Source organism: Apostichopus japonicus, chromosome 14, assembly GCF_037975245.1.
Source record: "Apostichopus japonicus isolate 1M-3 chromosome 14, ASM3797524v1, whole genome shotgun sequence".
Taxonomy (NCBI): domain Eukaryota; kingdom Metazoa; phylum Echinodermata; class Holothuroidea; order Aspidochirotida; family Stichopodidae; genus Apostichopus; species Apostichopus japonicus.
Genome location: NC_092574.1, coordinates 3,931,461 through 3,951,051, shown reverse-complemented (window position 1 = coordinate 3,951,051; position 19,591 = coordinate 3,931,461).

The window sequence follows — 19,591 nt, the reverse complement described above, 5'->3', positions numbered from 1 at the left end:
AATCGAAAGTGCGGAACCGATAAATCGATTGTGCGGTACCGAACAATGGAATGTACGGTGCCGATCAATCGAATGTGCGGTACCGATTAATCGAATGTGCGGTAACGATCAATCAAATGTGCGGTGCCGATCAATCGATTGTGCGGTGCCGATCAATCGAATGTACGATACCGATCAATCGAATGTGCTTTGCCGATAAATCGAATTTGCGGTGAGGATCAATCGAATGTGCGGTACCGATAAATCGAATGTGCGGTATCGATCAATCGAATGTGCGGTACCGATAAATCGAATGTGCGTTGCCGATAAATCGAATGTGCGGTACCGATCAATCGAATGTGCGGTACCGATCAGTCGAATGTGCGGTGCCAATAAATCGAATTTGCGGTGAGGATCAATCGAATATGCGGTGCCGATAAATCGAAAGTGCGGAATCGATAAATCGATTGTGCGGTACCGAACAATGGAATGTTGCGTAACCGATTTATCGAATGTTCGGTACCGATCAATCGAATGTGCGGTACCGATCAATCGATAATGCGGTACCGATCAATCGAATGTGCGGTACCGATCAATCGAATGTGCGGTATCGATCAATCGAATGTGCGGTGCCGATCAATCGAATGTGCGGTGCCGATCAATAGAATTTGCGGTACCGATCAATCGAATGAGCGGTGACGATCAATCGAATGTGCGGTACCGATCAATCGAATGTGCGGTACCGATCAATCGAATGTGCGGTACCGATCAATCGATTGTGCGGTACCGATCAATCGAATGTGCGGTATCGATCAATCAAATGAGCGGTAACGATCAATCGAATGTGCGTTGCCGATAAATCGAATGTGCGGTACCGATCAATCGAATGTGCGGTACCGATCAATCGAATGTGCGGTGCCGATAAATCGAATGTGCGGTGAGGATCAATCGAATATGCGTTACCGATAAATCGAAAGTGCGGAACCGATAAATCGATTGTGCGGTACCGAACAATGGAATGTACGGTGCCGATCAATCGAATGTGCGGTACCGATAAATCGATTGTGCGTTGCCGATCAATCGAATGTGCGGTATCGATCAATCGAATGTGCGGTACCGATAAATCGAATGTGCGGTATCGATCAATCGAATGTGCGGTACCGATAAATCGAAAGAGCGGTACCGATAAATGGAATGTGCCGTACCGATCAATCGATAATGCGGTACCGATCAATCGAACGTGCGGTATCGATCAATCGAATTTGCGGTACCGATCAATCTTACTTGCGTAACCGATTTATCGAATGTTCGGTACCGATCAATCGAATGTGCGGTACCGATCAATCGATAATGCGGTACCGATCAATCGAACGTGCGGTATCGATCAATCGAATGTGCGGTACCGATCCATCGAATTTGCGGAACCGATAAATCTTATTTGCGTAACCGATTTATCGAATGTTCGGTACCGATCAATCGATAATGCGGTACCGATCAATCGAACGTGCGGTATCGATCAATCAAATGTGCGGTGCCGATCAATAGAATTTGCGGTACCGATCAATCGAATGAGCGGTGACGATCAATCGAATGTGCGGTACCGATCAATCGAATGTGCGGTACCGATCAATCGATTGTGCGGTACCGATCAATCGAATGTGCGGTATCGATCAATCGAATGTTGCGTAACCGATTTATCGAATGTTCGGTACCGATCAATCGAATATGCGGTACCGAACAATCGAATGTGCGGTACCGATCAATCGAATGTGCGGTACCGATTAATCGAATGTGCGTTGCCGATAAATCGAATGTGCGGTACCGATCAATCGAATGTGCGGTAACGATAAATCGAATGTACGGTACCGATAAATCGAATGTGCGGTACCGAAAAATCGAATGTGCGGTACCGATCAATCGAATGTGCGGTACCGATCAATCGAATGTGCGGTGCCGATCAATCGAATGTGCGGTACCGATCAATCGAATGTACGGTACCGATCAATCGAATGTGCGTTGCCGAAAAATGGAATGTGCTGTACCGATTAATCGAATGTGCGGTAACGATCAATCAAATGTGCGGTGCCGATCAATCGATTGTGCGGTGCCGATCAATCGAATGTACGATACCGATCAATCGAATGTGCTTTGCCGATAAATCGAATTTGCGGTGAGGATCAATCGAATGTGCGGTACCGATAAATCGAATGTGCGGTATCGATCAATCGAATGTGCGGTACCGATAAATCGAATGTGCGTTGCCGATAAATCGAATGTGCGGTACCGATCAATCGAATGTGCGGTACCGATCAATCGAATGTGCGGTGCCGATAAATCGAATTTGCGGTGAGGATCAATCGAATATGCGGTGCCGATAAATCCAAAGTGCGGAATCGATAAATCGATTGTGCGGTACCGAACAATGGAATGTTGCGTAACCGATTTATCGAATGTTCGGTACCGATCAATCGAATGTGCGGTACCGATCAATCGATAATGCGGTACCGATCAATCGAATGTGCGGTACCGATCAATCGAATGTGCGGTATCGATCAATCGAATGTGCGGTGCCGATCAATCGAATGTGCGGTGCCGATCAATAGAATTTGCGGTACCGATCAATCGAATGTGCGGTGACGATCAATCGAATGTGCGGTACCGATCAATCGAATGTGCGGTACCGATCAATCGAATGTGCGGTACCGATCAATCGATTGTGCGGTACCGATCAATCGAATGTGCGGTATCGATCAATCAAATGAGCGGTAACGATCAATCGAATGTGCGTTGCCGATAAATCGAATGTGCGGTACCGATCAATCGAATGTGCGGTACCGATCAATCGAATGTGCGGTGCCGATAAATCGAATGTGCGGTGAGGATCAATCGAATATGCGTTACCGATAAATCGAAAGTGCGGAACCGATAAATCGATTGTGCGGTACCGAACAATGGAATGTACGGTGCCGATCAATCGAATGTGCGGTACCGATAAATCGATTGTGCGTTGCCGATCAATCGAATGTGCGGTATCGATCAATCGAATGTGCGGTACCGATAAATCGAATGTGCGGTATCGATCAATCGAATGTGCGGTACCGATAAATCGAACGTGCGGTACCGATAAATGGAATGTGCCCTACCGATCAATCGATAATGCGGTACCGATCAATCGAACGTGCGGTATCGATCAATCGAATTTGCGGTACCGATCAATCTTATTTGCGTAACCGATTTATCGAATGTTCGGTACCGATCAATCGAATGTGCGGTACCGATCAATCGATAATGCGGTACCGATCAATCGAACGTGCGGTATCGATCAATCGAATGTGCGGTACCGATCCATCGAATTTGCGGTACCGATAAATCGAATGAGCGGTGACGATCAATCGAATGTGCAGTACCGATCAATCGAATGTGCGGTACCGATAAATCGAATGTGCGGTACCGATCAATCGATTGTGCGGTACCGATCAATCGAATGTGCGGTACCGATCCATCGAATATGCGGTATCGATCAATCGAATGTGCGGTACAGATTAATCGAATGTGCGGTACCGATCAATCGATAATGCGGTACCGATCAATCGAACGTGCGGTATCGATCAATCGAATTTGCGGTACCGATCAATCTTATTTGCGTAACCGATTTATCGAATGTTCGGTACCGATCAATCGAATGTTCGGTACCGATCAATCGAATGTGCGGTACCGATAATTCGAATGTGCGGTATCGATCAATCGAATGTGCGGTACCGATTAATCGAATGTGCGTTGCCGATAAATCGAATGTGCGGTACCGATTAATCGAATGTGCGGTAACGATAAATCTAATGTGCAGTACCGATAAATCGAATGTCCGATTAATCGAATGTGCGTTGCCGATAAATTGAATGTGCGGTACCGATTAATCGAATGTGCGGTAACGATAAATCGAATGTGCGGTACCGATCAATCGAATGTGCGGAACCGATCAATCGAATGTGCGGTACCGATCAATCGAATGTGCGGTATCGATCAATCGAATGTGCGGTACCGATAAATCGAATGTGCGGTATCGATCAATCGAATGTTGCGGTACCGATAAATCGAATGTGCGGTAACGATAAATTTAATGTGCAGTACCGATAAATCGAATGTCCGATTAATCGAATGTGCGTTGCCGATAAATTGAATGTGCGGTACCGATTAATCGAATGTGCGGTAACGATAAATCGAATGTGCGGTACCGATCAATCGAATTTGCGGAACCGATCAATCGAATGTTGCGTAACCGATTTATCGAATGTTCGGTACCGATCAACCGAATGTGCGGTACCGATCAATCGATTATTCGGTACCGATCAATCGAACGTGCGGTATCGATCAATCGAATTTGCGGTACCGATCAATCTTATTTGCGTAACCGATTTATCGAATGTTCGGTACCGATCAATCGAATGTTCGGTACCGATCAATCGAATGTGCGGTACCGATAATTCGAATGTGCGGTATCGATCAATCGAATATGCGGTACCGATTAATCGAATGTGCGTTGCCGATAAATCGAATGTGCGGTACCGATTAATCGAATGTGCGGTAACGATAAATCGAATGTGCAGTACCGATAAATCGAATGTCCGATTAATCGAATGTGCGTTGCCGATAAATTGAATGTGCGGTACCGATTAATCGAATGTGCGGTAACGATAAATCGAATGTGCGGTACCGATCAATCGAATGTGCGGAACCGATCAATCGAATGTTGCGTAACCGATTTATCGAATGTTCGGTACCGATCAATCGAATGTGCGGTACCGATCACTCGATTATTCGGTACCGATCAATCGAACGTGCGGTATCGATCCATCGAATTTGCGGTACCGATCAATCTTATTTGCGTAACCGATTTATCGAATGTTCGGTACCGATCAATCGAATGTGCGGTACCGATCAATCGATAATGCGGTACCGATCAATCGAACGTGCGGTATCGATCAATCAAATGTGCGGTGCCGATCAATAGAATTTGCGGTACCGATCAATCGAATGAGCGGTGACGATCAATCGAATGTGCGGTACCGATCAATCGAATGTGCGGTACCGATAAATCGAATGTGCGGTACCGATCAATCGATTGTGCGGTACCGATCAATCGAATGTGCGGTATCGATCAATCGAATGTTGCGTAACCGATTTATCGAATGTTCGGTACCGATCAATCGAATATGCGGTACCGAACAATCGAATGTGCGGTACCGATCAATCGAATGTGCGGTACCGATTAATCGAATGTGCGTTGCCGATAAATCGAATGTGCGGTACCGATCAATCGAATGTGCGGTAACGATAAATCGAATGTGCGGTACCGATAAATCGAATGTGCGGTACCGATAAATCGAATGTGCGGTACCGATCAATCGAATGTGCGGTACCGATCAATCGAATGTGCGGTGCCGATCAATCGAATGTGCGGTACCGATCAATCGAATGTACGGTACCGATCAATCGAATGTGCGTTGCCGAAAAATGGAATGTGCTGTACCGATTAATCGAAACCGATCAATCGAATGTGCGTTGCCGAAAAATGGAATGTGCTGTACCGATTAATCGAATGTGCGGTAACGATCAATCAAATGTGCGGTGCCGATCAATCGATTGTGCGGTGCCGATCAATCGAATATACGATACCGATCAATCGAATGTGCTTTGCCGATAAATCGAATTTGCGGTGAGGATCAATCGAATGTGCGGTACCGATAAATCGAATGTGCGGTATCGATCAATCGAATGTGCGGTACCGATAAATCGAATGTGCGTTGCCGATAAATCGAATGTGCGGTACCGATCAATCGAATGTGCGGTACCGATCAATCGAATGTGCGGTGCCGATAAATCGAATTTGCGGTGAGGATCAATCGAATATGCGGTGCCGATAAATCGAAAGTGCGGAATCGATAAATCGATTGTGCGGTACCGAACAATGGAATGTTGCGTAACCGATTTATCGAATGTTCGGTACCGATCAATCGAATGTGCGGTACCGATCAATCGATAATTCGGTACCGATCAATCGAATGTGCGGTACCGATCAATCGAATGTGCGGTATCGATCAATCGAATGTGCGGTGCCGATCAATCGAATGTGCGGTGCCGATCAATAGAATTTGCGGTACCGATCAATCGAATGAGCGGTGACGATCAATCGAATGTGCGGTACCGATCAATCGAATGTGCGGTACCGATCAATCGAATGTGCGGTACCGATCAATCGATTGTGCGGTACCGATCAATCGAATGTGCGGTATCGATCAATCAAATGAGCGGTAACGATCAATCGAATGTGCGTTGCCGATAAATCGAATGTGCGGTACCGATCAATCGAATGTGCGGTACCGATCAATCGAATGTGCGGTGCCGATAAATCGAATGTGCGGTGAGGATCAATCGAATATGCGTTACCGATAAATCGAAAGTGCGGAACCGATAAATCGATTGTGCGGTACCGAACAATGGAATGTACGGTGCCGATCAATCGAATGTGCGGTACCGATAAATCGATTGTGCGTTGCCGATCAATCGAATGTGCGGTATCGATCAATCGAATGTGCGGTACCGATAAATCGAATGTGCGGTATCGATCAATCGAATGTGCGGTACCGATAAATCGAAAGAGCGGTACCGATAAATGGAATGTGCCGTACCGATCAATCGATAATGCGGTACCGATCAATCGAACGTGCGGTATCGATCAATCGAATTTGCGGTACCGATCAATCTTATTTGCGTAACCGATTTATCGAATGTTCGGTACCGATCAATCGAATGTGCGGTACCGATCAATCGATAATGCGGTACCGATCAATCGAACGTGCGGTATCGATCAATCGAATGTGCGGTACCGATCCATCGAATTTGCGGTACCGATAAATCGAATGAGCGGTGACGATCAATCGAATGTGCAGTACCGATCAATCGAATGTACGGTACCGATAAATCGAATGTGCGGTACCGATCAATCGATTGTGCGGTACCGATCAATCGAATGTGCGGTACCGATCCATCGAATATGCGGTATCGATCAATCGAATGTGCGGTACAGATTAATCGAATGTGCGGTATCGATCAATCGAATGTACGATACCGATCAATCGAATGTGCTTTGCCGATAAATCGAATTTGCGGTAAGGATCAATCGAATGTGCGGTACCGATAAATCGAATGTGCGGTATCGATCAATCGAATGTGCGGAACCGATAAATCGAATGTGCGTTGCCGATAAATCGAATGTGCGGTACCGATCAATCGAATGTGCGGTACCGATCAATCGAATGTGCGGTGCCGATAAATCGAATTTGCGGTGAGGATCAATCGAATATGCGGTGCCGATGAATCGAAAGTGCGGAACCGATAAATCGATTGTGCGGTACCGAACAATGGAATGTGCGGTACCGATCAATCGAATGTGCGGTACCGATAAATCGAATTTGCGGTGAGGATCAATCGAATGTGCGGTACCGATAAATCGAATGTGCGGTACCGATCTATCGAATGTTGCGTAACCAATGTATCGAATGTTCGGTACCGATCAATCGAATGTGCGGTACCGATCAATCGATAATGCGGTACCGATCAATCGAACGTGCGGTATCGATCAATCGAATTTGCGGTACCGAACAATCTTATTTGCGTAACCGATTTATCGAATGTTCGGTACCGATCAATCGAATGTGCGGTACCGATCAATCGATAATGCGGTACCGATCAATCGAACGTGCGGTATCGATCAATCGAATGTGCGGTACCGATCCATCGAATTTGCGGTACCGATAAATCGAATGAGCGGTGACGATCAATCGAATGTGCGGTACCGATCAATCAAATGTGCGGTACCGATAAATCGAATGTGCGGTACCGATCAATCGATTGTGCGGTACCGATCAATCGAATGTGCGGTATCGATCAATCGAATGTTGCGTAACCGATTAATCGAATGTTCGATGCCAATCAATCGAAGGCGCGGTACAGATCTATCGAATATGCGGTATCGATCAATCGAATGTGCGGTACCGATTTATCGAATGTTCGGTACCGATCAATCGAATGTGCGGTACCAATTAATCAAATGTGCGGTAACTATAAATCTAATGTGCGGTACTGATAAATCGAATGTCCGATTAATCGAATGTGCGTTGCCGATAAATTGAATGTGCGGTACCGATTAATCGAATGTGCGGTAACGATAAATCGAATGTGCGGTACCGATCAATCGAATGTGCGGAACCGATCAATCGAATGTGCGGTACCGATCAATCGAATGTTGCGTAACCGATTTATCGAGTGTTCGGTACCGATCAATCGAATGTGCGGTACCGATCAATCGATTATTCGGTACCGATCAATCGAACGTGCTGTATCGATCAATCGAATTTGCGGTACCGATCAATCTTATTTGCGTAACCGATTTATCGAATGTTCGGTACCGATCAATCGAATGTGCGGTACCGATCAATCGATAATGCGGTACCGATCAATCGAACGTGCGGTATCGATCAATCAAATGTGCGGTACCGATCAATCGAATTTGCGGTACCGATCAATCGAATGAGCTGTGACGATCAATCGAATGTGCGGTGCCGATCAATCGAATGTGCGGTACCGATAAATCGAATGTGCGGTAAGGATAAATCGATTGTGCGGTACCGATCAATCGAATGTGCGGTATCGATCAATCCAATGTTGCGTAACCGATTTATCGAATGTTCGGTACCGATCAATCGAATATGCGGTACCGAACAATCGAATGTGCGGTACCGATCAATCGAATGTGCGGTACCGATTAATCGAATGTGCGTTGCAGATAAATCGAATGTGCGGTACCGATAAATGGAATGTGCGATACCGATAAATGGAATGTGCGGTACCGATAAATCGAATGTGCGGTACCGATCAATCGAATGTGCGGTACCGATCAATCGAATGTGCGGTGCCGATCAATCGAATGTGCGGTACCGATCAATCGAATGTACGGTACCGATAAATCGAATGTGCGTTGCCGATAAATGGAATGTGCGGTACCGATTAATCGAATGTGCGGTAACGATCAATCGAATGTGCGGTGCCGATCAATCGATATTGCGATGCCGATCAATCGAATGTACGATACCGATCAATCGAATGTGCTTTGCCAATAAATCGAATGTGCGGTGCCGACCAATCGAATGTGCGGTACCGATTAATCGAATGTGCGGTACCGATCAATCGAATGTGCGGTACCGATCAATCGAATGTGCGGTGCCGATCAATCGAATTTGCGGTGAGAATCAATCGAATATGCGGTGCCGATAAATCGAAAGTGCGGAACCGATAAATCGATTGTGCGGTACCGATCAATCGAATGTGCGGTACCGATCAATCGAATGTGCGGTACCGATAAATCGAATTTGCGGTACCGATAAATCGAATGAGCGGTACCGATAAATGGAATGTGCCGTACCGATTTATCGAATGTGCGGAACCGATCAATCGAATGTGCGGTACCGAACAATGGAATGTTGCGTAACCGATTTATCGAATGTTCGGTACCGATCAATCGAATGTGCGGTACCGATCAATCGATAATGCGGTACCGATCAATCGAATGTGCGGTACCGATCAATCGAATGTGCGGTATCGATCAATCGAATGTGCGGTGCCGATCAATCGAATGTGCGGTGCCGATCAATAGAATTTGCGGTACCGATCAATCGAATGAGCGGTGACGATCAATCGAATGTGCGGTACCGATCAATCGAATGTGCGGTACCGATCAATCGAATGTGCGGTACCGATTAATCGATTGTGCGGTACCGATCAATCGAATGTGCGGTATCGATCAATCAAATGAGCGGTAACGATCAATCGAATGTGCGTTGCCGATAAATCGAATGTGCGGTACCGATCAATCGAATGTGCGGTACCGATCAATCGAATGTGCGGTGCCGATAAATCGAATGTGCGGTGAGGATCAATCGAATATGCGTTACCGATAAATCGAAAGTGCGGAACCGATAAATCGATTGTGCGGTACCGAACAATGGAATGTACGGTGCCGATCAATCGAATGTGCGGTACCGATAAATCGATTGTGCGTTGCCGATCAATCGAATGTGCGGTATCGATCAATCGAATGTGCGGTACCGATAAATCGAATGTGCGGTATCGATCAATCGAATGTGCGGTACCGATAAATCGAAAGAGCGGTACCGATAAATGGAATGTGCCGTACCGATCAATCGATAATGCGGTACCGATCAATCGAACGTGCGGTATCGATCAATCGAATTTGCGGTACCGATCAATCTTATTTGCGTAACCGATTTATCGAATGTTCGGTACCGATCAATCGAATGTGCGGTACCGATCAATCGATAATGCGGTACCGATCAATCGAACGTGCGGTATCGATCAATCGAATGTGCGGTACCGATCCATCGAATTTGCGGTACCGATAAATCGAATGAGCGGTGACGATCAATCGAATGTGCAGTACCGATCAATCGAATGTGCGGTACCGATAAATCGAATGTGCGGTACCGATCAATCGATTGTGCGGTACCGATCAATCGAATGTGCGGTACCGATCCATCGAATATGCGGTATCGATCAATCGAATGTGCGGTACAGATCTATCGAATGTGCGGTATCGATCAATCGAATGTGCGGTGAGGATCAATCGAATGTGCGGTACCGATAAATCGAATGTGCGGTATCGATCAATCGAATGTGCGGAACCGATAAATCGAATGTGCGTTGCCGATAAATCGAATGTGCGGTACCGATCAATCGAATGTGCGGTACCGATCAATCGAATGTGCGGTGCCGATAAATCGAATTTGCGGTGAGGATCAATCGAATATGCGGTGCCGATGAATCGAAAGTGCGGAACCGATAAATCGATTGTGCGGTACCGAACAATGGAATGTGCGGTACCGATCAATCGAATGTGCGGTACCGATAAATCGAATTTGCGGTGAGGATCAATCGAATGTGCGGTACCGATAAATCGAATGTGCGGTACCGATCTATCGAATGTTGCGTAACCGATGTATCGAATGTTCGGTACCGATCAATCGAATGTGCGGTACCGATCAATCGATAATGCGGTACCGATCAATCGAACGTGCGGTATCGATCAATCGAATTTGCGGTACCGAACAATCTTATTTGCGTAACCGATTTATCGAATGTTCGGTACCGATCAATCGAATGTGCGGTACCGATCAATCGATAATGCGGTACCGATCAATCGAACGTGCGGTATCGATCAATCGAATGTGCGGTACCGATCCATCGAATTTGCGGTACCGATAAATCGAATGAGCGGTGACGATCAATCGAATGTGCGGTACCGATCAATCAAATGTGCGGTACCGATAAATCGAATGTGCGGTACCGATCAATCGATTGTGCGGTACCGATCAATCGAATGTGCGGTATCGATCAATCGAATGTTGCGTAACCGATTAATCGAATGTTCGATGCCAATCAATCGAAGGCGCGGTACAGATCTATCGAATATGCGGTATCGATCAATCGAATGTGCGGTATCGATCAATCGAATGTTGCGTAACCGATTAATCGAATGTTCGATGCCAATCAATCGAAGGCGCGGTACAGATCTATCGAATATGCGGTATCGATCAATCGAATGTGCGGTACCGATTTATCGAATGTTCGGTACCGATCAATCGAATGTGCGGTACCAATTAATCAAATGTGCGGTAACTATAAATCTAATGTGCGGTACTGATAAATCGAATGTCCGATTAATCGAATGTGCGTTGCCGATAAATTGAATGTGCGGTACCGATTAATCGAATGTGCGGTAACGATAAATCGAATGTGCGGTACCGATCAATCGAATGTGCGGAACCGATCAATCGAATGTGCGGTACCGATCAATCGAATGTTGCGTAACCGATTTATCGAGTGTTCGGTACCGATCAATCGAATGTGCGGTACCGATCAATCGATTATTCGGTACCGATCAATCGAACGTGCTGTATCGATCAATCGAATTTGCGGTACCGATCAATCTTATTTGCGTAACCGATTTATCGAATGTTCGGTACCGATCAATCGAATGTGCGGTACCGATCAATCGATAATGCGGTACCGATCAATCGAACGTGCGGTATCGATCAATCAAATGTGCGGTACCGATCAATCGAATTTGCGGTACCGATCAATCGAATGAGCTGTGACGATCAATCGAATGTGCGGTGCCGATCAATCGAATGTGCGGTACCGATAAATCGAATGTGCGGTACCGATCAATCGATTGTGCGGTACCGATCAATCGAATGTGCGGTATCGATCAATCCAATGTTGCGTAACCGATTTATCGAATGTTCGGTACCGATCAATCGAATATGCGGTACCGAACAATCGAATGTGCGGTACCGATCAATCGAATGTGCGGTACCGATTAATCGAATGTGCGTTGCAGATAAATCGAATGTGCGGTACCGATAAATGGAATGTGCGATACCGATAAATGGAATGTGCGGTACCGATAAATCGAATGTGCGGTACCGATCAATCGAATGTGCGGTACCGATCAATCGAATGTGCGGTGCCGATCAATCGAATGTGCGGTACCGATCAATCGAATGTACGGTACCGATAAATCGAATGTGCGTTGCCGATAAATGGAATGTGCGGTACCGATTAATCGAATGTGCGGTAACGATCAATCGAATGTGCGGTGCCGATCAATCGATATTGCGATGCCGATCAATCGAATGTACGATACCGATCAATCGAATGTGCTTTGCCAATAAATCGAATGTGCGGTGCCGACCAATCGAATGTGCGGTACCGATTAATGGAATGTGCGTTGCCGATAAATCGAATGTTCGTTACCGATTAATCGAATGTGCGGTACCGATCAATCGAATGTGCGGTACCGATCAATCGAATGTGCGGTGCCGATCAATCGAATTTGCGGTGAGAATCAATCGAATATGCGGTGCCGATAAATCGAAAGTGCGGAACCGATAAATCGATTGTGCGGTACCGATCAATCGAATGTGCGGTACCGATCAATCGAATGTGCGGTACCGATAAATCGAATTTGCGGTACCGATAAATCGAATGAGCGGTACCGATAAATGGAATGTGCCGTACCGATTTATCGAATGTGCGGAACCGATCAATCGAATGTGCGGTACCGAACAATGGAATGTTGCGTAACCGATTTATCGAATGTTCGGTACCGATCAATCGAATGTGCGGTACCGATCAATCGATAATGCGGTACCGATCAATCGAATGTGCGGTACCGATCAATCGAATGTGCGGTATCGATCAATCGAATGTGCGGTGCCGATCAATCGAATGTGCGGTGCCGATCAATAGAATTTGCGGTACCGATCAATCGAATGAGCGGTGACGATCAATCGAATGTGCGGTACCGATCAATCGAATGTGCGGTACCGATCAATCGATTGTGCGGTACCGATCAATCGAATGTGCGGTATCGATCAATCAAATGAGCGGTAACGATCAATCGAATGTGCGTTGCCGATAAATCGAATGTGCGGTACCGATCAATCGAATGTGCGGTACCGATCAATCGAATGTGCGGTGCCGATAAATCGAATGTGCGGTGAGGATCAATCGAATATGCGTTACCGATAAATCGAAAGTGCGGAACCGATAAATCGATTGTGCGGTACCGAACAATGGAATGTACGGTGCCGATCAATCGAATGTGCGGTACCGATAAATCGATTGTGCGTTGCCGATCAATCGAATGTGCGGTATCGATCAATCGAATGTGCGGTACCGATAAATCGAATGTGCGGTATCGATCAATCGAATGTGCGGTACCGATAAATCGAAAGAGCGGTACCGATAAATGGAATGTGCCGTACCGATCAATCGATAATGCGGTACCGATCAATCGAACGTGCGGTATCGATCAATCGAATTTGCGGTACCGATCAATCTTATTTGCGTAACCGATTTATCGAATGTTCGGTACCGATCAATCGAATGTGCGGTACCGATCAATCGATAATGCGGTACCGATCAATCGAACGTGCGGTATCGATCAATCGAATGTGCGGTACCGATCCATCGAATTTGCGGTACCGATAAATCGAATGAGCGGTGACGATCAATCGAATGTGCAGTACCGATCAATCGAATGTGCGGTACCGATAAATCGAATGTGCGGTACCGATCAATCGATTGTGCGGTACCGATCAATCGAATGTGCGGTACCGATCCATCGAATATGCGGTATCGATCAATCGAATGTGCGGTACAGATTAATCGAATGTGCGGTATCGATCAATCGAATGTGCGGTGAGGATCAATCGAATGTGCGGTACCGATAAATCGAATGTGCGGTATCGATCAATCGAATGTGCGGAACCGATAAATCGAATGTGCGTTGCCGATAAATCGAATGTGCGGTACCGATCAATCGAATGTGCGGTACCGATCAATCGAATGTGCGGTGCCGATAAATCGAATTTGCGGTGAGGATCAATCGAATATGCGGTGCCGATGAATCGAAAGTGCGGAACCGATAAATCGATTGTGCGGTACCGAACAATGGAATGTGCGGTACCGATCAATCGAATGTGCGGTACCGATAAATCGAATTTGCGGTGAGGATCAATCGAATGTGCGGTACCGATAAATCGAATGTGCGGTACCGATCTATCGAATGTTGCGTAACCGATGTATCGAATGTTCGGTACCGATCAATCGAATGTGCGGTACCGATCAATCGATAATGCGGTACCGATCAATCGAACGTGCGGTATCGATCAATCGAATTTGCGGTACCGAACAATCTTATTTGCGTAACCGATTTATCGAATGTTCGGTACCGATCAATCGAATGTGCGGTACCGATCAATCGATAATGCGGTACCGATCAATCGAACGTGCGGTATCGATCAATCGAATGTGCGGTACCGATCCATCGAATTTGCGGTACCGATAAATCGAATGAGCGGTGACGATCAATCGAATGTGCGGTACCGATCAATCAAATGTGCGGTACCGATAAATCGAATGTGCGGTACCGATCAATCGATTGTGCGGTACCGATCAATCGAATGTGCGGTATCGATCAATCGAATGTTGCGTAACCGATTAATCGAATGTTCGATGCCAATCAATCGAAGGCGCGGTACAGATCTATCGAATATGCGGTATCGATCAATCGAATGTGCGGTATCGATCAATCGAATGTTGCGTAACCGATTAATCGAATGTTCGATGCCAATCAATCGAAGGCGCGGTACAGATCTATCGAATATGCGGTATCGATCAATCGAATGTGCGGTACCGATTTATCGAATGTTCGGTACCGATCAATCGAATGTGCGGTACCAATTAATCAAATGTGCGGTAACTATAAATCTAATGTGCGGTACTGATAAATCGAATGTCCGATTAATCGAATGTGCGTTGCCGATAAATTGAATGTGCGGTACCGATTAATCGAATGTGCGGTAACGATAAATCGAATGTGCGGTACCGATCAATCGAATGTGCGGAACCGATCAATCGAATGTGCGGTACCGATCAATCGAATGTTGCGTAACCGATTTATCGAGTGTTCGGTACCGATCAATCGAATGTGCGGTACCGATCAATCGATTATTCGGTACCGATCAATCGAACGTGCTGTATCGATCAATCGAATTTGCGGTACCGATCAATCTTATTTGCGTAACCGATTTATCGAATGTTCGGTACCGATCAATCGAATGTGCGGTACCGATCAATCGATAATGCGGTACCGATCAATCGAACGTGCGGTATCGATCAATCAAATGTGCGGTACCGATCAATCGAATTTGCGGTACCGATCAATCGAATGAGCTGTGACGATCAATCGAATGTGCGGTGCCGATCAATCGAATGTGCGGTACCGATAAATCGAATGTGCGGTACCGATCAATCGATTGTGCGGTACCGATCAATCGAATGTGCGGTATCGATCAATCCAATGTTGCGTAACCGATTTATCGAATGTTCGGTACCGATCAATCGAATATGCGGTACCGAACAATCGAATGTGCGGTACCGATCAATCGAATGTGCGGTACCGATTAATCGAATGTGCGTTGCAGATAAATCGAATGTGCGGTACCGATAAATGGAATGTGCGATACCGATAAATGGAATGTGCGGTACCGATAAATCGAATGTGCGGTACCGATCAATCGAATGTGCGGTACCGATCAATCGAATGTGCGGTGCCGATCAATCGAATGTGCGGTACCGATCAATCGAATGTACGGTACCGATAAATCGAATGTGCGTTGCCGATAAATGGAATGTACGGTACCGATTAATCGAATGTGCGGTAACGATCAATCGAATGTGCGGTGCCGATCAATCGATATTGCGATGCCGATCAATCGAATGTACGATACCGATCAATCGAATGTGCTTTGCCAATAAATCGAATGTGCGGTGCCGACCAATCGAATGTGCGGTACCGATTAATGGAATGTGCGTTGCCGATAAATCGAATGTTCGGTACCGATTAATCGAATGTGCGGTACCGATCAATCGAATGTGCGGTACCGATCAATCGAATGTGCGGTGCCGATCAATCGAATTTGCGGTGAGAATCAATCGAATATGCGGTGCCGATAAATCGAAAGTGCGGAACCGATAAATCGATTGTGCGGTACCGATCAATCGAATGTGCGGTACCGATCAATCGAATGTGCGGTACCGATAAATCGAATTTGCGGTACCGATAAATCGAATGAGCGGTACCGATAAATGGAATGTGCCGTACCGATTTATCGAATGTGCGGAACCGATCAATCGAATGTGCGGTACCGATCTATCGAATGTTGCGTAACCGATTTATCGAATGTTCGGTACCGATCAATCGAATGTGCGGTACCGATCAATCGATAATGCGGTACCGATCAATCGAATGTGCGGTATCGATCAATCGAATTTGCGGTACCGATCAATCTTATTTGCGTAACCGATTTATCGAATGTTCGGTACCGATCAATCGAATGTGCGGTACCGATTAATCGAATGTACGGTAACGATAAATCGAATGTGCGGTACCGATAAATCGAATGTGCGGTACCGATAAATCGAATGTGCGGTACCGATCAATCGAATGTGCGGTACCGATCAATCGAATGTGCGGTGCCGATCAATCGAATGTGCGGTACCGATCAATCGAATGTGCGGTACCGATAAATCGAATGTGCGTTGCCGATAAATGGAATGTGCGGTACCGATCAATCGAATGTGCGGTAACGATCAATCGAATGTGCGGTGCCGATCAATCGATTGTGCGGTGCCGATCAATCGAATGTGCGATACAGATCAATCGAATGTGCGGTGCCGATAAATCGAATTTGCGGTGAGGATCAATCGAATGTGCGGTACCGATAAATCGAATGTGAGTTATCGATCAATCGAATGTTCGGTACCGATAAATCGAATGTGCGTTGCCGATAAATCTAATGTGCGGTACCGATAAATCGACTGTGCGGTACCGATCAATCGAATGTTTGGTATCGATCAATCGAATGTTGCGTAACCGATTAATCGAATGTTCGATGCCAATCAATCGAAGGCGCGGTACAGATCTATCGAATATGCGGTATCGATCAATCGAATGTACGGTACCGATAAATCGTATGAGCGGTACCGATAAATGGAATGTGCCGTACCGATTAATCGAATGTTCGGTACCGATCAATCGAATGTGCGGTACCAATTAATCAAATGTGCGGTAACTATAAATCTAATGTGCGGTACTGATAAATCGAATGTCCGATTAATCGAATGTGCGTTGCCGATAAATTGAATGTGCGGTACCGATTAATCGAATGTGCGGTAACGATAAATCGAATGTGCGGTACCGATCAATCGAATGTGCGGAACCGATCAATCGAATGTGCGGTACCGATCAATCGAATGTTGCGTAACCGATTTATCGAGTGTTCGGTACCGATCAATCGAATGTGCGGTACCGATCAATCGATTATTCGGTACCGATCAATCGAACGTGCTGTATCGATCAATCGAATTTGCGGTACCGATCAATCTTATTTGCGTAACCGATTTATCGAATGTTCGGTACCGATCAATCGAATGTGCGGTACCGATCAATCGATAATGCGGTACCGATCAATCGAACGTGCGGTATCGATCAATCAAATGTGCGGTACCGATCAATCGAATTTGCGGTACCGATCAATCGAATGAGCTGTGACGATCAATCGAATGTGCGGTGCCGATCAATCGAATGTGCGGTACCGATAAATCGAATGTGCGGTACCGATCAATCGATTGTGCGGTACCGATCAATCGAATGTGCGGTATCGATCAATCCAATGTTGCGTAACCGATTTATCGAATGTTCGGTACCGATCAATCGAATATGCGGTACCGAACAATCGAATGTGCGGTACCGATCAATCGAATGTGCGGTACCGATTAATCGAATGTGCGTTGCAGATAAATCGAATGTGCGGTACCGATAAATGGAATGTGCGATACCGATAAATGGAATGTGCGGTACCGATAAATCGAATGTGCGGTACCGATCAATCGAATGTGCGGTACCGATCAATCGAATGTGCGGTGCCGATAAATGGAATGTGCGGTACCGATAAATCGAATGTGCGGTACCGATCAATCGAATGTGCGGTACCGATCAATCGAATGTGCGGTGCCGATCAATCGAATGTGCGGTACCGATCAATCGAATGTACGGTACCGATAAATCGAATGTGCGTTGCCGATAAATGGAATGTGCGGTACCGATTAATCGAATGTGCGGTAACGATCAATCGAATGTGCGGTGCCGATCAATCGATATTGCGATGCCGATCAATCGAATGTACGATACCGATCAATCGAATGTGCTTTGCCAATAAATCGAATGTGCGGTGCCGACCAATCGAATGTGCGGTACCGATTAATGGAATGTGCGTTGCCGATAAATCGAATGTTCGGTACCGATTAATCGAATGTGCGGTACCGATCAATCGAATGTGCGGTACCGATCAATCGAATGTGCGGTGCCGATCAATCGAATTTGCGGTGAGAATCAATCGAATATGCGGTGCCGATAAATCGAAAGTGCGGAACCGATAAATCGATTGTGCGGTACCGATCAATCGAATGTGCGGTACCGATCAAACGAATGTGCGGTACCGATAAATCGAATTTGCGGTACCGATAAATCGAATGAGCGGTACCGATAAATGGAATGTGCCGTACCGATTTATCGAATGTGCGGAACCGATCAATCGAATGTGCGGTACCGATCTATCGAATGTTGCGTAACCGATTTATCGAATGTTCGGTACCGATCAATCGAATGTGCGGTACCGATCAATCGATAATGCGGTACCGATTAATCGAACTTGCGGTATCGATCAATCGAATTTGCGGTACCGATCAATCTTATTTGCGTAACCGATTTATCGAATGTTCGGTACCGATCAATCGAATGTGCGGTACCGATTAATCGAATGTACGGTAACGATAAATCGAATGTGCGGTACCGATAAATCGAATGTGCGGTACCGATAAATCGAATGTGCGGTACCGATCAATCGAATGT